The sequence below is a fragment of the Arvicanthis niloticus genome, chromosome 25, assembly GCF_011762505.2.
Source record: "Arvicanthis niloticus isolate mArvNil1 chromosome 25, mArvNil1.pat.X, whole genome shotgun sequence".
NCBI lineage: Eukaryota > Metazoa > Chordata > Mammalia > Rodentia > Muridae > Arvicanthis > Arvicanthis niloticus.
In genome coordinates this window covers 33,727,182-33,735,401 of record NC_133433.1, presented here as the reverse complement: position 1 = coordinate 33,735,401, position 8,220 = coordinate 33,727,182, and the positions used below count along the sequence as shown (strand labels likewise).

Sequence of the window (8,220 nt, the reverse complement as noted above, 5' to 3'; positions counted from 1 at the left end):
ACCCTATCATTTCGCTTTCTGTTCATCTCTCTACTGCAGAAGATGCTCAGATGGCTTTCTTCCAGACTCTGATTAGGTGGCTTTCTTTTGGCTGTCTCACCTGGCATGGCTGGGGCAGGTGCTTCAACAAGTTCTTTTATAGTTTCCTTTTGGTTTTTTTTTTATGTTGTTTGTTTGCAACTGCTATAAAGTAGCTCAGCCTGGCTCAGAAGTCACCATGGAACTCAGGGTGGCCCCAAACTGACTGTCCTCCTGATTCAGTGTCCTGAGACACTGTCCTTAGACAGCTCAGGGACTGGTGAATTTTTTTTCACCTCCTTTTCCCCCTGCATTGGGCCCATGGGTTGGGTGTTTGAGATCTCACCAATATTCACTCTGAAAATCTCTGCCCTAAAAAGCTCCACCCCCTGGGAAATTCTATATGAGCCGTGCCCTTTGGTCAATTCCCTGTTGCCAGCAACCCATGGATTCATCCCTCCTCCCCCTTAATTCATCCCTCCAACAAATCTTTTATGAGATTTTCTTCTGGATATAACTCTGTCATCAGAAGCCAAGAAGCAATGAAGAGAAGAAGCAAAGAATCCAGGTAGAGCAGGGCGAAGGCTCCAGGCTCCTCACCTCAGCTGGGGATATTCTCCTTTGCAATGTCTCTGCTGAGAAGACTTCCTCTCCTCTAAGAGCTATGTGACTCCTAGTCTCCCATTTCCCAAAATGCCTTTTCATCTGAGCAGGAACACTTTCACCTGCCCCTGTTGTTCCCCATTTGGAGACAACTGTGGCTCTCCATTTTTGCTGTCATAGTCAGTTCTGCTTAAGTCACTCCCCTGAGGCTAGAGATTTCTCAACTGGGAAATGAAGAGTTTGCATGAGATTGTTTCGATGCCAGTGCTTACTGTGTGTGACATTTTATAACACGTCTTGCTTCCCAGAAGTGAATTCTTAATTTTTTATCATCTCCATAGTGCCCAGCACTTCATCTCCACAGAGAGCACTTAGAGGACTAAGGGCTTGCCAGGAGACATCACAATGCATCAGTGAGGTAACACATGTTGAAAAAAATGACACAATTGTTCCTGTTGAAACTGTAACTTTGACTTCTCCAAGTATGCTGCTGTGTTTACTTATCTTTGTTTATATAGCACAGATGTTATTAATTATATTTTTCTAAGGGATAGGACAAATGATATTATAAGCAACCCTTCTGAATTATAATACACGAAGATGAGATTGACTTAATTTCTGTAACATTTCAATAATCTTAGCCAAAAGAAAGTATACAAAACCATTCCTATACATATTTAATCTATTTTCAGCAAGAAAAATATCCCTGCTTAAAATAACAGTGTGTCATACTTAATGACAAATGCAAACCAAATACACCTGTGCTTAAGACCTATAAAACGTGCAACCCTAACTAACATTTAAGCATGTGTTAAATTTGCCTGTATTTTTTTCAGAATTAATGGAAATGCAAACTTCATATGGAGCCAGATCTCCGGGTGTGACGCTGCCAAGAAAAATAGTTCTTTGAAGGGAAAAGCAGGTGGGAAACAAATGTCCTTCTAAAACCCATTCAGCCATAACCCACTTAATGAAAGTACTAGTAAAATTTAATTGTTCCAGCCTCAAAATTATATTTTTATATGAATATATGGCATCTTTTGATAAAATGTTATCTCTGATCTCCCCATAGTATATCTGCAGTTTGGTATACTTGTCAGGATTTATATGACAATATTTTACACACTGGCTAAGACATTAGTGGTTTCCATGATGAGATTATTATATTAAGCAGGCTGGGTAGGAGTTGCTGAGGAAAGACATCAGGAGTAGGAGACTCCAAGCACAGAATGCACAGAATAATGTCTATCGTTGAGACTCTTCACTACAGTAGTAAAGCTTTTCATGATTTGACTTAGATTCCTGACTCCCGTGAGCCATCTCTTCCTCTCTTCATCATATAATCTGATGATACCGAATCATGTCACTGTTATTTGTCATACAGCTTATTCTGCTCCATGCTTGAAAACCACATGTGACCCTTGAAAACAAATTCAAGACGCATTCCTTTGGGCTTTCCTTCTTCACCCTGTCTGCCTGCGTGAGACCTCTTTCCTCCTGTGTCTTCAAATACTCCACGCAGCCGTCTGTTCCACGTGGCTCTGCCTCTGAAGCCCGTCAGCATGGCATTTCACTTTTCCGTGTCTATGGAGCCCAAAAGCATAAAACAGTGCTTGGCATAGTGGAAAATCAGAAAAATGTGTGTTGAATACATAGAAATATTTATTTATGGAAAAATCCACGCCAAATACATAAAGGAACAGAATTTTTCCCTGTATTTAAAGGATTTTTCAAAGATTTAAAAATAAAAATATTTTATCGAAACACTTCTTTCACACTTGGTAAGGAAAAAGAATTTTAGTGATTAATAATTTGGTTCTGTGACCTCTCCTAGCCTATTTTATCCAAAACTGTGTGTAATGTATACTTTCAGATTCAGAAGTCAAGTGGCCCACTGTTTGCTCTTCGTGTTGTATTTCTTCTAAGCTGAACACAGAGACTATTATGCTAAGTGAAAATCACATGATATTTTATTACCTCAAAATTTGGTACTAGCTTGAAAGACTTGGGATGACAACATACTTATGTGACATTGCTATCACAGCAGATCATTGTGGATTATGTTACACTAAGTAGTCGGAAACTGTTCAGTTTCACAAGTTTCAGGTCCCTAACTATAAGCCATGGTCCTCTACTTCAGAGTGTGTTCAGAGAATAGTTTCTCTTTCTAAGTAAGCAATTCTTATGAGATAAAAGCTGTATATTTTCCATAAAATAAAAATTCAAATGCTAGCCCTCCCAGCCTGAAGAATTTTCAGTCGTGTGTGTATGATTATCATGAATAGTGACTTTAAATGAGTCTGCATACATCCTTTCTAGATTGCCTATTGTCTGAGGATTCTCTTGGACACGAGATGCACATTATGGCACACATGTCTCCAGAAGCACACAGTCAGGTTTAAAACAGTGTGTAAATGATACATTAGTTGATGACTCCAAAAGGCATTCTTTGGGTTTCTGCTTTTTTATCATCCTGCTGTCTACACTGTTCAATATGTCCAGTGTAAGGTGACCTTCTATGCACCTGAGGCATCTACTGAGCACTCCTTTCACCCTTGGTAAGGAAAACATTTTAGTGATTAATAATTTGCTTCTGTGACCTCTCCTAGCATATTTTACCCAAAAGAGCATGTAGCGTATACTTTCAGATTCAGAAGGGATTGATGGTCACTACTTGGAACTCGCTCTGATGGGGGTACGGACTGTTATGTTACAGATGGCATAACAATGATTATTTTATCAGTATCTCCAGACTTGATGTTTATTTTTTTTTTCTTCCCAGAGCTAGTTCTATGGTTCCTAAATGTCAGCTCTAATGAGGTAATTAGCATACAAACCAAAAATTAGCATACAAACAAAAATGGTTATCTTAACTCATGATTTTGGAGATTCTTGCCCAAGATTTCACAGCCCCACTGTGGGCTTTTCATGGGGTCAGCATGTAATTACAAAATGCACAGAGGAGCAATCTATTACCACAGTGGGCTAAGAAGCAGAGCAAGAAAACAGACCTGCTTTTCACCAACTCTCTTCTAGGGCTTGTCCAAGGGCCTCTCATGACATTTTCCTAGCTAAAGATCTAATGAGTTCCCTGGAGCGCCACCGTGAGGATCAAACATTAGACACATGGCTCCTTAGGTGACCCCCAAACTCACGACAAAGAGCTGAGCAAATGCATTCATTCCCTCAGGTTCAAGCATTTTGTGAAATATTCCTCGATTTTATTTACCTTTATTACATTTCTATTATTTTCAAAATTTGTCATAAATATATTTGGGTCACATTCATTCTTCTTGAAGTCCTCCAAGATTCTCCCTATACACTCAGCGTCTCTCTCTCTCTCTCTCTCTCTCTCTCTCTCTCTCTCTCTCGTGTGTGTGTGTGTGTGTGTGTGTGTAAAGCCAAATGAAACAAAACGAAAGACAAAAACAAACAAACAAATAAACCCACCAAACTATACCAAAAAAATAGGCATCAAAAAAATCCATGGAGTGTATTTTGTGAGGGTAAAGCCACCCTTGAACATGAGGCCTTCCCTAGCGAGTGACTGAACAACCCATACACTTAGAATCTTACAAGACTTTTGTGCTATTTTCTTCACTGTGGTGCCACAGAAGCCCATTGTTCCTTTCATGTCTTAAACACACTGCCATTCAAAAGTAAGGTTGTCTCTTAGCAGACCATATTGTGCTAAATTTGTCCTTTTTAAGATTATAATATAATCACAGAATTTCTCCTTTCCTTTCCCCCTTCAAACCCTTCCATGTACCCCCTCCTTTCTCTTTTTCAAGTTTGTGGCTTTTTTTTTTTTTATTAATCAATGTTACAAAAAATCTGTCTATATAAACATATTTTTGCATATTATTTTAAATACATAAATATAATCTTTTCTGGTCATTTAATGCTACTTGTATTATGTTTTCAGGACTGACCATTGGGTATTAGATAACCAATTGGTGTCCTTTCCCCTGGGGGAAGATATTTTCAATTCACATTTATTATTAATAATAAAGTTATTGATTAAAATGTAAAATTAATCCACTCATGAAAATGAATATGACTGTGATCAACAGTGATGACTCCATATGCTTTTCTTGACTCTGTCTAATAAAGATTGCTGTCTCCTTAAAAATCCTTAATAGTGACTTGTATATCTTAAGGAGGCTTCAGGTTTCTGCATATGACACATTTTGTTTTCATTATCTATGAAATTAAGCTGAAAGCTGGGTTATTTAAAAGTTTCAATCTGAATTCGGTGAATCTGTAAGCACGTTCACAGGCCACAGCATCAGTAGAGCAATCAAAGCACGTACAGCTTCTCCTCCTTTTCACTCATAAGTCTCGACATAAAGTGAAGTTATCTATCGCCTCACTTGGCTCTAGCGCGACATGTTGCTATTGCATCGGATCTCATTGTGTGCTGCAGAGCTGAGCCTCAAGATGTGAGATTATACAGCCATAAATTAGAATTATTTGACATGTGTCAATAAAATAACATTGCCAAGTACTAAAACACTTTGGCTTTCTGTCAAGTCTGAGGTCAGGGTCTGTGAGAATGACATAGTCCCTTTTCTTGCCTGCTTATTACTGTGGCCCGGAGGCTGGAGCAACCAGATGTCTGGCACTTTGCATTTAAAGGGCTCACAGTTCTAGCAGATAAAGCCCCAATTTTCCTTCTTTAATTCAAAATTATACTGTTTCCATTGAATTATATGCTTTTTTTTATTAATGGGATTTTGTCTTTTTCCATACTCTGCCATTACCAGCTAAATAACAAAAAGATCATAGCTTATTGTATATTTGAATTACTCTTTACCAGATGGTCAGAAGAATAAATATACTTATTTTTTTTCTCATGTTGCTTAGATCATGTGTTATAAATCTTAGATGTTATTTGACATTTTTTTCCATGAAGCCTTGGCATCCTAAAATTCTCTCATCCCACATGTCTCCCATACACCTAGGATTTCTGCCCTATTTATGCTGAAAGAGAAAAGTGATAAGTGGATGACTTGATGAACCTAGAATATCCATCACTTAAAACCATGATATGTTTAAGACTGGCTCAATACTGTGATTTAAAATCAGCAAACAGAAATATTGGTGTGTGCTAGTATGTTGAAAGACTGTTGGTTGAGTTTCCATGGGTGTGTTTGGCCTACCATCATAATTTAAAAAATTAAATCTTATAATCCTCCACCTATGTTTTATGGGAATATGAGGCTTTAGCTTGCTGTCTGGGGGGAGCATTTCAACTTCACCATTTAGTTCTCTTATTACATTTTAAAATTAAATTTTATTGTGATTGTTATATCCCACCATCTGCATTTTATCTGAGCACTCAGATAACAAGGTTTGTGCTACATCTACTGTGATCTTTATTTTAGAGGGGATTGCCCTTTCTAAAATATAGAGGGATGAAAACACTGTCTAAAGCACAGCTGAATCCCAGACAGGTCTGAACACAGTCAATCAGAAGATAGAGGCCATGGAAGCCCTGGATCCTCCAAAATATAACTGATTTCAAATTCTGGCATAGAGACACAAGATAGTTTCGGCATGTTGTTTGGTCATAAGTAAAGAATCAAGTCAAATATGTTCCCACTGGCCAAATAGAAAATAACCTGTGCACCCATGATGAGATTTTAAGTATCATAGAACAGTATAGTATATTTCAATCCATGAGATCATCTCTTAGGTGTGTACACACGTGGATGCCTCACTATCTTCATCAGTCACATGTGGAGGGTACTAAGTGGACCACCTCAGTAGTGTGAACAGTAGTAACAGAAGGAAATGAACATTTCTCTTTACTTTTTTCTATGAATGGCTTAAAGTAGCATAAAAGCTGCTATAAAAGGGGACTTCTCTGAATGGAGCCTACTTTCTAGTAAAAGAAGAAAGAAAAATTACATCAGTACTCATTTGCCAACACTTGTAAGCTAGTGAATGTAAGGAATGATGCTTGTATGTGAATTAACACTACTGAAAGTGGCATAACCAAACATCGTCTATGACACTCATGCCTACTGGTGGAAGTTTGCACTAGCATCTACGACATAATTGTGTTAAAACATTAATTCTGAATCTGGCAAAGCTTTACATAATCTGCTCACTTATGAGAAACATGGGAGATGAAATATTTGGTACATAGCATCCTGTGTATGGAGGAAGTGGTAACTTAGAGCATCTTGAGAAACATGTGTGTAAGGGGAGTGGGGAGTCACTGGAACAAAAAGCTCAGAATCATTCTTGACCAACCTACAATAAGGTCAGAGTTCATGGCAGAAGCTAAGTTAATGATAACACAAACCACATGCTATAAATTTCTTCTGCTCAGGAGATTAAAGCAGTTGTCTTAGTTAAGATTTTACTGCTGTCAACAGACACCATGACCATGGCAACTCTCATAAGGACAACATTTAAATGGGGTTGGCTTACAGGTTCAGAAGTTCAGTCCATTATCCTCAAGGTGAGAGCATGGCAGCATTCAGATAGGCATGGTGTAGGGCGAACTGAGAGTTCTACATTTTCATCTGGAGGCTGCTAGGATACTCACTTCCAGGGTATTAAAGCCCATGCCCACAGTGATACACCTACTCCAACAAGGGCACACTTCCAAATAGTGCCACTCCCTGGGCCAAGCATATACAAATCATCACAACAGTGTCATCAGGGAGGACAATACACTTGTTACATACAGCAGCATGGCCAACAGCACAGACCAATTTTGCAGAATACCTTGACTCTTTAAAATTATGTGTGTGTGTGTGATTTATATTCACAAACATGCACATATATAAATAATGAGCACCATTTATTTTAAACTGTATATAAATTAGAAATATATAAATTATAATTTGAAATAAATAACAGGAAGTAAAAATCTATTAATGCATGCCTGCTATAGATGAAGTGCTTCATTTGATCTCCAGTGCTTTAAGAACGATTTAAACTTGAACAAAGGTGCAATCCTCCCATTGCACAATAAAACCCTACAGTTAAAATACAAAGTGAATACAAAATGCAAAATACAGTCAAGGAAAGTTGAACAATGATTACAGCTTAATATTAATGGGCTGCTCCATTTATAAGCAGGATAATACATGCCATTACATTTCTTATTTGGAGATAGACTTTGGAATATTGTGACTAAAATGATAAAAGGTTTTGGTTTGCTTCAAGTCTGTGGAGCAAAGAAAAAAGTGGGTGGAAGGTATGACGTCACAAGACAGACTCGTTAGTGTCTGGAATTGAGTGGTGCAAGCTTGCCACAGTAGCAATATCATAGCCAGTGAGGTTGATCCGAGGTGTGCCTATTGCTAACTGAAAACTTTAAGTGGTCCACACATGAAGTTTCATCATTTTATTCTCCCCAATTTTGGGTATCCTGGCATTTTCCAAAGTAAAAGTTTAAAAAAAATACAAAACTAAAACTAAAAAAAAAAATTAAAAATCAATAAGTCAATGTCCCTTCCCTAAAGTCAAAGTGGTTGTAGACAATGAAAAGTAAGAGTAAGACCAAAATACCACTAAGTATTTTCTAAATAGGCAGGAATCGTTAATAAAAACATGATATATGTGTTTGGAGTAAGTTAA

The 8,220-nt window shown here is 37.8% G+C and overlaps 1 pseudogene; it reads left to right on the top strand.

Moving 5' to 3' along the window:
* Positions 1-7,886: 7,886 nt before the first annotated feature.
* On the top strand, positions 7,887-8,007 carry LOC143438712 (U4 spliceosomal RNA; annotated as a pseudogene).
* Positions 8,008-8,220: the final 213 nt, after the last annotated feature.